Here is a 15938-nt window from a genome sequence, read left to right on the forward strand (position 1 = left end):
TTCATCCTTCCAGGATAGATATGTTGACTTCCCTGAAGTTTGCTGGAGTCATTGGGAGTAATTTTGAATGAAGCCTTAAAATCTGAGCTCCTGTCAGCTCTCTGTGGACATTCGAGACCATATACCACATTTCATATGAGCAAGGGTCTGTACTTGCCAGTGTGATGAGTACTGCTTATCTGCTGGCAATCTACCCTGGGAAAGAATGCTTTTCAGTTGTGCTGTATGCATATAGGGCCGGATCCATGGTCCACTAAAGTAAATGGAAAGATTGACTTTAGTGGCCTTTGGATCAGGCCCGTAATAAACAATGCGCTATAGCAGGGGTCAGCAACCTTTCAGAAGTGGCGTGCTGAGTCTTCGTTTGTTCACTTTAATTTAAGGTGTGGCATGCCAGTAATACATTTAACGTTTTAGAAGGTCTCTTTCTATAAGTCTATAACATAGAACTAAACTATTGTTGTATGTAAAGTAAATAAGGTTTTTAATATGTTTAAGAAGCTTCATTTAAAATTAAATTAAAATGCAGAGACCCCTGGATTCGAGGCCAGGACCCAGGCGTGTGAGTGCCACTGAAAAGCAGCTTGCATGCCGCCCTATGGGCATGCGTGCCATAGGTTGCCTATCCCTGGGCTATAGGATCAAAGCGGTTATATATTTTTGTACCATATTTCTTGTACATTCGCCTAAAACACATGATGAGCACATTTTAAAAAAGTTAAAAGCACAATCTTTGAACTTAATAATGAACATGAAGTGGGACAAAATTGCAAACAAATTTATAATTGCCATTGGTAAGTATAAGATGATCTGTTGTATCACAGTTATGGGATATGGGACAGTTGGCAGCCGACTGGAAATGTTCTCATTGCCACCCAGATTGAATGAGTGAATGAATGCATGAATGAAAATCTTAATTTAGTTTCCACTCCCAGTCTCTCAATCCCTCTTGCAGTAAGGACACAATACAGCACCTTCACTCTGCAAAGGAATGAGAGTTCTTGTAGTGGTTCATGCTCTGGCCTCCCAGGGTGAGAAGAATCCTCCTTAGCTTAAAAGGATGTGGGGCTAAGAAGGTATTACAGTGGGGGAATGAGGGTACACAGTGAGACTTCTCAGAACTTTGGTCAGGATGCAACATGTGATGATTCCCAGGGCAGGCAGAAGTCCAGAAAGAAGGAATGGACACTTGGGGGTTGGCAGTCTGATCTTTTTTTTTTTTTTAGTGGTAAACCAGGAACTGTTCCACATAGCCCTCAGAGTTCTCTGGTTTCAGACACAAAAATCTACATGCGTACACTCACACCACCATTCTGGAGTTTTCTTTCAGGCTTTCATGTACTGCTGCATACCCTTGAGATCTTCTGCCTGCAAGCCTCGCACTAGAATCCTCCTCAAACTACCATGTAGGCTCAACCATTCACAACAGGCAACTGCACATTTAGGAAGACAACCTAAGCAGCTGTTGAGAAGTTCTGAGGAGATGTGGCCCCGCAAATGAATTGTACCTTCTGAATTGTCTCTTTGAAACTAGAGTTGATCCTAATAATAGGATAATGAGTTCATTACTTATCTCCTCTCCCTAAGAAAAGTACCATTCCCAGGCTCAATTACTCCAAAGAAACCAGCAGGCTGGCTCCCCAGTTCCAGAATTTGATCTAGCAAATGCAGAGAGAATGTCACTTGCCTCTTGGGAAGGAACGAGATGGTAATTTATTACTCTTTACACCCTGTGTGTGGGCACACACTCAGCTGCTAGTGTGGCAGGAGTCCCTCAGAGACTGTCCCTGAGGTTTTCAACTTTGGCCATTGAATACAACTTGAACAAGCAATGAAGTCTAAAACCTGTTTAAGTGACAAAACAATTCTCATCCCAAACATTATAAGATAAGGAAAGGATCGTTCTGGTGACAAGTAGGAAAAAAGATAGGACATTTTGGTATAAGGGAAGATTTTTTATTTACTATCTACACATCCTTCATCCCAGGCAAAGCAGCTGGTAGGAATCACTTCTTCAAATGCTGCTCTATGCCTTGAAAGCAAAGATCTTCCTACCAAACCATTCAAAGCTGCACATTTCTTACCCTTCTTTTGGGACTTCAGCCTGCATATAAACTTGTAATAGACTGAACTGCAAGAGCTTGCTGATGCTCCTGGATAGATATGCAGCTTCAGATGGGAGCAACAGAAATCCCATAGAGGATTACTGGAACACCAACAGATAAAAGAATTGGAGACAAGAACCGGACTATCAGAAAATAAACTATAAGGCCAATTCTGTTTTTAGATGGTGACTACAATGGGATTTATACCCGTGCATATAGAGGCAGACTCAGACCCTAAGTAATGCAAAGAGAACGTGCAATATATTCTCAGCTCTTTGTTTTTTCTTGTGACTTGTCGTCCAGATGTAAACTGTGAAATACATCCAAGTTCCTTAGAAAAGGAAGTGTTGAGCCAGGCAGTTCAGGCTGAGCTGTTGCAGTTATCACTCCACTGAAAATGAACAATAAATTCAAAGAACAGAGACTGTGCTCATTTAGGGATCCTTCTGAGTTCTCTTTTTCCAGCTCCCACCCCCACAGTCTTACCTCTCCCCCTTTACTATAAAGTTCTAGTGCCCTTTACTATAATAATGAATGGAAATCACAGATTACTGTTTTCGAGGCTTAACTGATTCTCATTGTTTTCTATGTACTTATCACTTTTTCACAAGTCTCTCAACTTACATATAAATAGACTTGGAGTTGATTATTTTTAGGAGTTTCAACAGAAAATTCTATTTATTCCCAAAGATTTTAAATTTTTTCTCCAATTAAATTTTTCACTAGCACGTGTGCAGCTGTACCAGATAGCCACACATTTAGAACCTTTGCCAGCACATCAAATATTTCTTTCCATAACACCACTTTTATACAAACGTATAACCTGCGTAGTGCTCAGTTTACAACCGGGGTGGCTCTAGCTTTTTTGCCGCCCCAAGCATGGCAGGCAGGCTGCCTTCAGCAGCTTGCCTGCAGGAGGTCCCCAGTTCCGCGGACTCGGCGGCTTGCCTGTGGGAGGTCCGCTGGTCCCACGGCTTCAGCCTACCTACCGCTGAATTGCCACCAAATCCGTGAGACCAGCGGACCTCCCACAGGCAAGCCACCAAAGCTGACTGCTGCCCTCGCAGGGACCAGCAGGGTGCCCCCCCCGCGGCTTGCCGCCCCAAGCATGCGCTTGGAGTGCTGGTGTCTGGAGCCACAGCTGTTTAAAACAACCTATATTCAACAAACATATACACAGCCTTTTGGTACCATACCTCCTCCTAAACATGTTCTGAGTAGCCAGGTAATCTCAGCTGAGAGTCTCTCACTACTATCACTATCGCCAAGTTCATATCCTATATTTTCTTCCATGCAAATGTGTAGCTGTTTGCCTTTTCTTTACATCTCTGTAAATGTAATAGGGATGGAAATCATTGAGTCACCAGATCATATATTTATTTTTATGATATATTATGCCGTTTGATGTCATGTTGACATCTAATTGATGTCGTTTTTGCTTTTTTTGTCTTTGTTTTGTTTCTTGGTTTCAGTAAAAAAGATAATTTTTAAAAAGCCTTTAGAGTGATGACTTAAGGTACTGACAGACGAACATAGTATGCATCTCTTTTATGATGCACGGCGGAGTAATTGGGCATATCTCTAGCTTCAGATAATGTATAGAAAACCACCGTATTTTTACTGTATAGATTAAAATTTGTATAATTCCCATCTATAACCTCAAAGGTATATTTTTCTCTAGCAAAAAAAAAAAAAGATACAGAATGTATTTTCAGTAAGGCCTTGATCCTTGATTTAACCATCCATAATGTAAAGAAATGTGAAAACAAGGATAGAACTAAAATACTGAAGATTAAATGTCCCCTCCTCCATTTTGCATGGTGAGGAGCAAAAACAATAATTAACAATAAGATGGTATGGATGCCAAAAGATATAGAGCTTAAACAAAGCATGCACTTTTTAACAACGGGCAACATTTACAGTGGTTTGAGGGGAAATGATTTCCAGAATGCTGAAGCCATATGTATCTTTTGCTAAACTAAGCCTTTAGGGCCAAATTATAGGTGAAATCCTGGTCCCATTTTCTTGAATGTGTTTTAAGACTTTTAAGAGACAGCCTCTGCTAAAGGGGATACAGAGAGACTTTACTATAGTAGGAACCCCAGGAGGAATTGTGCCTAATTTAGTCATAATTCTCCCTAGAACTCTTGAGATGCACACGTCACAGCAGCAGCTCCGACACCCTTTCGCTGCAGGTCTTTTAAGGATGGAGCAGAGAGTCACAGATCCACCCTCACTCCACCCCCTTTCAAATAGCTAGTAGTGGCATCATCGAGGTGCAATGCCTGGAGCTTCACAATACAACTGTGTCAAGCCACTTAATTAGGGACATGGATGGAAGGGGAATGGCTCTTTGCACACCAGTGCAGGGACCACACATTTGAGCACCCCATGGACAATCTGTTCATACATGCATTTACTCAGTTCATGTCATAGGACACGTATAAGAACACTTAATATTTGAAGCCAATCAGAACATTGAAGATGGATGATATCTGTGCCACATTTCCCTCTCTGAATAATTCTGAGAACTTTTCTTCTGTAGTTGTCATGAGTGTGCTGAATGAACAAGAAATCACAAGGTTAACATTTCACACATTCTAACCTTTCAGAGGCAGGCTCTTTCTTTATAGGTTAGAAATGTATATATGCAATATCAGGCCACACCATTTTTACCTCAGTTATATCCATTCAATCACACTGATTTTAAAAAGCCTCATGACAGGGCCGCCCAGGCCACCTGAACCTTCTGGGACTTGGGCAAAATTCCTGGCTGTTCCCCAACTGACAGTAGCCCTGCAAACACTACTTCCTGCAGCATGGAATGTTCCTTGAAACATACGGAGAACAGAGAGCCCATGAGAACAGATGGGTGCACAATAGAGGATGGCATAGCTAGAGGCATACACAACAAGCATAAACATGAGAGAGAGAAAAAAAATCAGCATTTCATTACACATGCAAGAAACATACAGAATCGTATTTGCTATAGGATATCACCTTCAATGCTCAAACATTTCCAAATAAAATAATATCAAATAAAGATCACTTTGTCAGAGAATAAGCCTGGTAAATTTCAGCCCAAAGTTTTAGAAAGTTGTAAGTGATGGAAAAACAGGGGTTTAGAATGGAAATGCTTATGTAATGTTAACTACAGAGGTTGTTTCACTTTCCTACTATACATAAATAAATGTATACACACATACGCACAAAGAAAAGAGGAATATAGAGCTATAATTCCATCAAGTAGTTCTGGAGTGGACACAAAATTCTTGAGCTTTGCTCTCATGATGTATGACATCACCAGAGACCAGACATGGAACATAGGCACATTGTGAATTTCAAGCTATTTTTTTCTATTGCTTATGAAATATGGATCAAAGACCCACATATATGCCCTGAACACACTTGTAACAGCTCCTCTCCTCAAAACTTCTGGATGGCTGCCTTCTTAGCCCCTTCTTCCAAAACTCTAACCTATGCTGAAAATACCTTTATACTCAGCTCTGTTCTAACTCCACGTGGACTTTGAACAGCTAGTTCTTCACAGCTCAGGCAGTTCTGCCCTGTAGTAGCTCTTGTTTCCAAAGCAACTTTTCCTACCAATCCAGCAGTTGGATGAATCTTGTAATTCACAAGGGTGCCCCCAGAATCTGTACATTATACAATTTTTATTGCATAGATTCACTGAAATTTTCTTGCATTCACAGGTTTAAGTCTGAAATCTGGGTATTATAAAAATATACTTCACTCAAGAAACATATAACATGACATATACAAAGTACACACAATATATATTTAACTAAACTATATATAAAGAATGGCATCAGTGCCTCTATTACATGTCGGTACAGCCAGAATCTCTATTTCTTAATTCAATTAAATCTTATTCAATTTATATAACTTCCCATTCTCAAAACTGCTTGTAGTTTCTTAACACCTTAAATCCACTAACTTGCATAGCCTGCACTGCTCTTAGTTTCTCTACGTGGTGTACAGTGGTGTACTGATATTATTTAAACCGCTGCCAACTTGATAAAATATGGTGGCACTGATGAGCAGCAAAAAGATCTATGGACTGCTCAGTTGGCTTTTTATCTTGGAAATATATGAATTTTAATCTCTAGCTATCAATCACGTTCAGGGATGCGATGCTTTCTGGAAACTGAAATCTCGGTACGTTTTTGACAAAACAACTCAATCCTCAAGTCTGTTCGCTCAGGGGGCCATGGACACAAGAACAGAAGTGCTCCACAGCACCTCCAATATCCATCATCAATAATAAATCATCAGTAAAGCAAAGAAGAAAATGCCAGTGACACAGCTCAACTGGTAGGAGCTGGGAAGCATAACACAGAAGTGGCCCCACCTCCTCTAGAGACTCTATCCACTCATTGGCCAGTTGTGGAGGAAGGGAGCTGACTGGCCCCTCACTCTGCACTTTCATTAATTTAAACTCCAGTCCAGCTCCTTGGGAGCTTCTTGCCCCCATACCTTCCCCCCACCAGTAGGGTAAGAGCTGTGTTTTTTGCAGTTGCTGCAGATCACTCTCCAGGGATAAGGAAGAATTTTTTTCTGTCTACTGGGGCTAAACTGGCAGAGGCCTGATGGGTATTTGGCTTCCCCACTGGAGGCAAAGGTTGGCTAAACAGGAGTAGCACTTAATAATTAGTAGTAGGACTTAGTAGGGATGTTAGTTCATCAGCAAAAAAAAGGCCAGTTCCCAGAAGTAAAAGGCCTGGAATTTTGTTGATGGACATTATGCGACAGGGGAAAACCTTGAGGTTTTTGTGAGCCAAGGTCTCTCTCTTTTGCTTCTCTCTCTTCCCCTTGCAAGAGGGGAATGGGTGTTAAGGATTTAGACATGCAAATTTCAGTATGAAGGTATTAGTTAGCTGCTATAATAACTATTTTAATAGTCTCAATTATTGATAAATAGTTGTCCTGCTAAGTACTGCTTTAATTTTGGAGGACATTTAGAAAGGGAGTTCTCTGTTTGGTTTTAAGATTCTGAAATTTTCAAACAACTTTAGAGTTACAAATAAAATGTTGCAAACTTGTTCAAACGGAGGGAACTCATACTCTGGACTTCAACAAGCAATCAGCGAAGCACCTGACATGCTACAGAAATCCTGCAAAATCTAGCAAATAAATCATGCAACACCCATTAAGCATCCTACAAAGCACACTGTGGGGAGCTGACACATTAACTGACTGTAATTTCACATATGCTAACATACAAAGAGCTTTATGACAAACATGTGGCGAGAATAATTTTTTATACATTCCTGAAGCATGTTTGTCAAAATACCTAAATCTCTCAAACCATTTTGTTGAATTTCTTTTCCCAGGAGCTGTATAAAGAGCAGGTTTGGGACAGACTTCTTTCTCATGACTTAGAATTCTACAAAGAACACAACAAATGACACATTCATCCATTATGACAAAAAGCTCCACAATAGGGATGGTAGCAAAGTGTGGCACCCACAGGAGCCAAATCTCAGTAGTAGAGGAGATAACACTGAGAAATAACTGTTTGCCACAGGGTGTTTTGGGCCTTGGCATATATCCTGTTGGAAACCCACTTGGAAGTCACTTCTGGAATATTACTCCAGTCAGTGGATGACACCACCCCTAAGGAGATGTTTCCATGAAAACACCAGCAGAGATTACATGGTAACATGGGTTCCAAGGAAGTCATGAGGCCATAGTGGAGGAGACAGCTGAAGCTGCCATGAGGCAGGCCTGTGCTTCCACCCAGATGTTCTTCCCCTCTGAGTTTACCAAGATTTGCATGGATTTGCAGAGGCAAGCCTCACCTGTCTGTCAGTAACATCAGAAAGAGATTCCACGAGTGGCAACATGCTGACTTTTGTAGCCCTTACATTGTTCTTCCTCACACAGGGATAACATATGGTCCCAAAGACCACAGTGGGAAAGGGCACTTAACCAATTCTTGTTAAAATCTGCCATCCTGTAAATCTTCTTGTCCTCCGTTTGATCTGATGCTATAGCATTTATAACCTTTTATAATGATGAGAAGTTTCTATTTAACACTAGACAAGATTTTTTTTAAAAACTAAAGTAGAAAATATAAGCTAACTGTGAAAGCTGAGTGTATTTTCCCTCTATTGCTCATTATTTGTTACTGTATCATTTTCTCACTGCATGTAGGCCTAAAAAATAAATCCAATGTAAACAGAGAAGGCAAATACCTTCTGAAGGCCAAGTAAATATTTGAAAAGCAAAAAAGAGATTCCTCTTCTATCTCTAGATCACCCTCCAATTTAACATTAAATGTATAGGGGATTTTTCTTCTCTGTGCCTCTCTTTTCTTTACTCCTTTTTTTCTTTTATTTTTTTGAAGGACTGCAGCAGATGTACATTTCCTAGATTATGGAACATGCACGAATCTATACACAATAGCAATGGAATAACAAAGGTCGAATAATTATATTGTGTCTGTTATCAGTGTGTAAAGAAAGAATTGGCACTATAAAATAAGATATTATCTGATAAACTAATGCAAAAAAGTCTCCATCTAACATTATTTTTAAATTCTGGAAACCATATGCCCAAGCCTGCAATCTGATCCACATAGGTTGACCTTACTGCCTGTGTGGAGTCCCACTGACTTCAGCAAGAGTCCTCATGGACTGATGGATTAGATTACAGGATCAGGACCTTAGACTGCACAAATATAGCACTAAACAGGTACTATAATTCCAAGAGACAAAAACCACCAGTTGATGCTATATGCGTGTGTCAATGTCCATAAAAATATCAACAGCAGGTCCATAATCCTCTAACAGGTTTCCTGCCTGAATTATTAAGGATATAGAGGTTTGATTTGAAAAAAAAATTACTGGGAAGGAATAGGGCATGGCAGGGAACTGGACTGGAATGCAAAAGCCTTTTGAATTATAGCTCACCGGTTCAAAATGTCCTCAGGTTAATACTGAAGACAATTTATCACCGCTATATGGCAGTTCAGCCGTCTATGCAAACTGAGTTGATCCAAACCAGTTCTACATAACAAGGGGCAAACTTTTACCAATCACAGCAAAGAAACTAATGACCATATCAACCCAGAGACTGAACTGTCCCATCATTCAAAGAAGGGTTGAGGCATATCGTTGGGTAAGGGTGGGAAAGTTAGCTGTGTTGCAACATGTACTTCACCTGTTCTGTGAGTAAATAAGACTTCAGTCTTTATGACAGACCACTTCTTTTTGCCAATGACAAACCAATTTAAAGGCAAACAAAACTCTCCTAAGAGCGCCTAATGCTTTCTTAAACAGTTTGCAGAGAGCCGTATATTATCTTATGTACAAAATAAGTAATAATAGCAGTGTTACTGAGAACACTGTTTCTGGCAAGACAAGATTTCACTTTTTAAAATTTAGCATTAATAATACCTGCAATTCCAAAATTAAGCCACATCCTCTGTTTTATTGCTTGTTTTTAGTAGTAAGAAGGGGATAAGGAGAGACAAAGAATGAAAGATGAATACAGAGATCAAAAACGATGATGAGAGAGTACTTAAAACTCTTAATTAGTAGCTTCAAGTCCATCTGCTCAAAAATGTAATATCAATTTATTTCCTTGTTTAAGTCTCAGTCTTTGAATATGCAAGACAGTACAAAATAAATATGAAAACTTCGATGTACCAAAATATTCAGCTTAACTAGCTAGCATGAGGGAATGACATTTTTCACAATAAAAGACAGTGTTGGGTAGTCTACCCAACATATAGGTACTATAACAAATTAGAGACTAAATAATGTAATCCTTGTTCAACTTTGTAAGCATATACAACATGAGTAGCCACTGGGACTACTCATGTGAGTACTTGAGGAAGAATATTAGACACAAGTAAATGTTATAACAACCTAAGGTATATACACCAAACCTAATGTTACTGTTAAGAGTTATCAGTTTTATTCTGCATTTAAAAAAAAAACCATTTGTTTGGGTTTAAACATTTTTCTGCATTGGCTGCAAGCTACACGTTACACAGTTGTGCTAGTGCATGAGAAATATAATGAAACAGACTGGAAACTAACAACTAAAAGCAATTTTAAAATGTCTCATTTATTTCCATCTAAGCTAAGATAAAGACAAAGAAAATGAACAGCAGAAAAAAAGTGAATTCCATTTTTAAATGCTTTCTGTTTCACAAGAAAATTGCTTCACTGGACTAGACCAGCATCCTACTAGTTTGGTAACCTGTCTCCAGCAGATGCTAGTACCAGAGGTTTCAGAGGAAGATGTAACAAACACCTAAGTGGACAGTAATTGAATAAATAAGTTAGAACATAGGAACAGCCATATTGGGTCAGAGCAGTGGTCCATCTAGCCCAGTATCCTGTCTTCCTACAGTGGCCAATGCCAGGTGCTTCAGAGGGAATGAACAAAACAGGTAATCATCAAGTGATCCATCCCTTGTCACCCATGCCCATCTTCCGGCAAACAGAGGCTAGGAACACTTCAGAGCATGGTTTTGCATTGCTGCCCATCCTGGGTAATAGCCATTGATGGACCTATCCTCCATGAACTTATCCAGTTCCTTTTTGAACCCTGTCATAGTCTTAGCCTTCACAATATCCATATCCTCTGGCAAAGAGTTCCACAGATTGACTTTGTTGTGTGAAGAAATACTTGTTTTTGTTTGTTTTAAACCTAGCTATTAATTTTATTTTGTGAGCCCTAGTTCTTGTGTTATGAGAAAGAGTAAATAATAGTAAATAAGGAAGTTTCTCCCCACTAGTCATGATTTTATATCCACCCTTAGTTGTCTCTTTCCCAAGCTGAAAAGTCCCAGTCTTATTAATCTCTCCTCATATAGAAGTTGTTCCATACCCCTAATTATTTTGCTGTCCTTTATATTCCAATAGATCTTTTTTGAGATGGGGGGACTACATCTGCAGTATTCAAGATGTGGGCGTACCATGGATTTATATAGAAGCAATATGATATTTTCTATCTTATTATCTATCTCTTTCTTAATGTTTCCCAATATTCTGTTACCTTTTCTGACTGCCACTGCACACTGAGTGGGTGTTTTCGGAGAACTATCCACAATGAATCCAAGATCTCTTTCTTGAGTTGTAACAGCTAATTTAGACCCCATCATTTAATTTCTTCTGAACACTTACCTAACACACTGATTACCTTTTCCAGACCTGAAGAATAGTTCTGCGTAGCTACAAAAGCTTGTCTTTTCACCAGCAGAAGTTGGTCTAATAAAAGATATTACCTCATCCACTTTGCCTCATGTACTGAGATCAACACAGCTACTACAGCATTCTTGGCCACATTCAGTTAATGGCTAGTTTGTGGCCTGAAGCATGAGGGTTTATACCCCCTCATCTAAAAAAAAAAATAAAAAAATCCTAAGTGATAGATGTTTTCATTACCAATATAACTGTCTCAATCCTTCCCTCATCAGTTTTAATTTTCAATTACATTAAATGTCCCTTTGCTCTTATATTATGAAAAAAATATCAAGAGGAATAGCTGATTTGTCTTTTCTATACCACTCATTATTTTGAAAACCTCTATTATGGCTTTTCTCTAAACTGAGGAGTCCTAATATTTTTAGTTTCTCTTAATATGCAAGTATTTTCATGCCAACTAATCAAATTCATCACCTGTCTCTGATATATCTTTACATTCATGATATATCTTTTTGAGATGAGTTGGTGGGAACTGGAGACACTATTTCAGGTGAGTGAGTACCATTGATTTGTATAATGGCATTATCAGATTTTGAGTATTATTTTATATCCCATTCTTTATAGCTCCTAACATGCTGTTCACAATTTTAAACCAGAATTGCATGCTGAGCAGATTTTATAGAGATGCCCATAGTGATACCTAAGTGTTTTAAATGAATTTAGAACAGGAGTGGGCAAACTACAGTCCACAGGCTGGATCCGGCCCGCAAGCCATTTTAAGCCAACCCGCAAGCCACACCATGCAGCTCGGCCCTGCTCCAGCCGGGCCGAACTGGAGGCTGCACCACATGGCTCCCAGAAGCCGTGGCATGGCCTCACTCTGGCTCCTATGTGCTCCAATGGGAGCTGCAGAGGCGGGGCCTGTGGATGGGGCAATGTGCAGAATGCCTGGCTGCGCCTCCGCATAGGAGCCAGAGAAGGAACATGCCACTGCTTCCAGGAGCTGCTTGAGGTAAGCACCACTCGGAGCCTGCACTCCGAGCCTCTCCCCACATCCCAACCCCAGCCCTGATCCCCCTCCCGCTCTCCAAACCCCTTGATCCCAGCCCAGACCACCCTCCTGCACCCCAAACCTCTCACCCCCAGCCCCACCCAAGAGCCCGCATCCCCCAGCTGGAACCTGCACCCCTTCCCATACCCCTGTCCCAGCCCTGATCCTCCTCCCACCCTACGAACCCCTCGGTCCCAGCCCAGAGCACCCCAAACTCCTCATCACCAGCCCCACCCCAGGGCCCCCCCCCGCCACATTTTGTGAGCATTCATGGCCCGCCATGCAATTTCTATTCCCTGATGTGGCCCTCGGGCCAAAAAATTTGCCCATCCCTGATTTAGAATCAAGCAGGATATGTAAGTAGTTCAAATTATTCTATCCTAAATACATTTATACAATGTACCTTGCATTTGTCAACACTCATTTGACATATTATAATTAGCATCACAGATAATGACATTTTTTTGAAAATAAATTATTTTCAAACTAACACTTTTCTTTTAAACAAGTGTGTAAAATTTGCTAATGTGTCAAAGGGATAAAATCAGACAGAAGTTCAGATGTGTTACTATATGTGACTATGGATCTGTGGACCAATATTTTAATGGATTTCTGTTATAAAGAAAACAGGACAGTTACAACATGTGAACAAGCATATCTGAGCAAAAAGGGATCTTTTATAAACACAGACCAAAAAGAAACAGCTTTGGGCTTGATCCTATGCCCATTCAAATTGATGGCAAAGCTCCCATTGACCTCAATGGTGTGAAGGAACAGGTCCCTATACATGTTCAAGCTGTAAAATGTACATTCTTTATTATCCTGAGTGACAGACTTTACTGCTAATTCAAGACATTTGACAGGCAAGTAGGATTAATATCATAAGGATCACTCCTAAACTCAGGTTTCTTATTTACCAAGGAAACATTCATAGGCATCTAGACAATGGAAATACTCGTTAACATAAATATAATTCAGTTTAGAGCTCATAAGTGAATTGGGTAGGTTTGTTCACTGGATGATTGTACAAAAAGTCCTCAGAATGAAAAGTAGGTTAAAAGATTATGGCGTCGAAAAAGAAAATGCAACCCAAACAAACACGGTTAAGCATGTGACAGGCCAAAAGGCAATTTAAAAAGGCACCAGGTCTTACTGTCTAGTAGGGGGATCATATATATGCTACTGCTATAAATGTTGCCAAAGGAATGGTTTACAATGCATTTCGCCTTGAAAACCTGGTAAAAATAAACTTAACAAAGAACATCAGTACAATGCTCTAATCTCTAAAAGCAATTATGTATTTTTTAGGTTAATAAACAGATGCGTACAATGTCCAATTTCTTATCGTATAAAATCAGAAAACACAATAGGTGCCAGGTAAGGCATTCCAACTTTTGAATAGCCAACTGGCCACTGCTCTGCCAGATTTCATCTCTTAAATTTACAGTGAAGTAAAAATTGCTAAAGCAATCAAAGACAGAGTAGGCATTCAAATCAAAGCTTAGCTAATGTTTTTATAAACTAATTCTAATTATATTAACTGAAACAACAGACTAGTATATTACAACAAATCAGTTTTGAGGTTAAGAATGGCCTACCACATAGAGCATCGGACTGGGGCCCAGGGTAGTTGGGTTCTATTCTAGTTCTGCCCTGCTGGGTGACCTTGGGCAAGTCACTTTCCAGCTCTGTGCCTCAGTTCTGCTGTCTGTAAAATAGGGATAATGACATTGACGTTCTTTGTAGAATGCTTTGAGATCTATTCATCCAAGCTCGCATAAGTGCTAGGTATTATTATTATACATCATAGACAACAGTCTTTGGTTATATACACAGAACTGTCCTGAAATCTTGTGCCTTGTATCAATCTGCTATCTAGCCAGGACATCTACATGCATATACAAATAAATGTACAGTAGATGTACATATATGTATATACACTAATTATAATTGTATACACACCCCCTATATAGACTATATACAGATGGACTCCTAATAGATGGAAAGATAGACAGACATCCTAAAGAAAGAAGACACTAATCCTGTGGAGGGAAAACACTAAATTGCTGCTAACCAGGAGTGGCAGTTTCAGTTGCCATAAATGATAGCGGCACTTGAGGCATTCATAATCAGGCTGCATTACATACATTACATTATATGCCAATACTTCTTAAATGAACCTCGTTGTCACTGTGTATGCTCATATTATAAATGTATACATATATACACATGCATCATCACTGATCTACTGCTGATCAGCTGATCTACTGTCATTCAGTCCTTAGATCTGAACGTCTGAGGCCTATTGGCAACTTCAGAGGAAGTAGTGGGCCCTTAGTCTAAAAGCCTTCCCACGGTTGTTCTGTCAGAAACCCAGTCTATTAACCTTGAGCCACAGTGTAAAGTTCATAGGTGAAATCTTGGCTCTATGTAACTCAGTGGCAAAACTCCCATTGTCTTCAATAGGACCCATCTATGTATCCTACACAGGCTTTTTCAGGAGAACGTGTTGATGAAATTATACCCAAGGGCGGCTCCAGGCACCAGCACACCAAGCACGTGCCTGGGGTGGCAAGCCACGCGGGGCACTCTGCCGGTCACCGCGAGGGCGGCAGGCAGGTTGCCTTCGGCGGCATGCCTGCGGAGGGTCCGCTGGTCCCAGCGGCTTCGGCAGACCTCCTGCAGGCATGCCCGCCAAATCCCTGGGACCAGGGACCTCTCGCAGGCAGCCACTGAAGGCAGTCTGCCTGCCATGCTGGGGTGGCAAAATACCTAGAGCCGCCCCTGATTATGCCTTAAATCTCCTATATTCCTGATCTTGCAAAATATTGTGGGGGGGTAGATTTGTACCCACAGAGATCTCTTTGCATGATCAGGACCTTGACTTACAAATTCTCCAGAGCAGGAATCCTGCCCTACTCTATGTCTATATACTCAATCTAAAATGCCATGTAAATTTATAGAGTTATATAAATGATTTTAATAAAAATAAATATTAATATTTCTGTCAATAGCTTATTATGGGGTTGAGTCTCTCTAGATTTGGCTGACATTAGTCAATGCATTTTGTACAGTTTAATAATTATGATGATATGCCCAGAGATATGGGCACATTTAAAAAAAAAAATCTAAAAATAAACAAACAATTGCTACACTGCTGGTGGTGCAATCTTCATTTGCATGAGTTAAATGAGGATACCACTACTGGTAAAGTAGAACTACAGTAAGGAGGAGAAGTTATGTTTAATTAGTGCAGATAAAAATCTTACAAAAATGCAAGAGAGTATAATATCCTTCTGTCTGTGTATGTTTATATGCCTATGGAAATGCGTAGGTAGTTTTGTTTCTAACAGTCACACATCCCTGGGGCCAGTACATTAAAAAGTGTGATAATTTGCCAACTAAGGTATTTTGGTTGCATCCTTAAAAGGTCAACGGCATTATAGTGCGGACTTCATTCAGGAAAAGGCTCAAGAAATAATTTTCTGGCACCAAAATTCTTTTCTAATTCGTTCTCCAAAATCTTTTTATTTTTTACTAAAATGGCTAAAATTAAGTTTTACGAACCTCCACAAAAGACATTGTCACTGACACTTCTGATTA

At 40.0% G+C, this 15938-nt stretch overlaps 1 protein-coding gene across 16 annotated transcripts in view; it reads right to left on the reverse strand.

Annotated features, from left to right (window-relative positions):
- SOX6 (SRY-box transcription factor 6) overlaps positions 1-15938 on the reverse strand; it is a 459305-nt gene that overhangs the window by 298978 nt on the left and 144389 nt on the right. For 2 of the 16 annotated variants that reach the window (XM_030560474.1, XM_030560466.1), the window contains exon 2: positions 13934-14043. The exons of the other annotated variants lie outside the window; for them this stretch is intronic. The gene's annotated coding sequence lies outside the window, so the exon portion shown is untranslated. The remainder of the gene's footprint in view (positions 1-13933; positions 14044-15938) is intronic. 16 annotated transcript variants of the gene reach the window in all.

This window comes from Gopherus evgoodei, chromosome 4, assembly GCF_007399415.2.
Source record: "Gopherus evgoodei ecotype Sinaloan lineage chromosome 4, rGopEvg1_v1.p, whole genome shotgun sequence".
Classification (NCBI taxonomy): domain Eukaryota; kingdom Metazoa; phylum Chordata; order Testudines; family Testudinidae; genus Gopherus; species Gopherus evgoodei.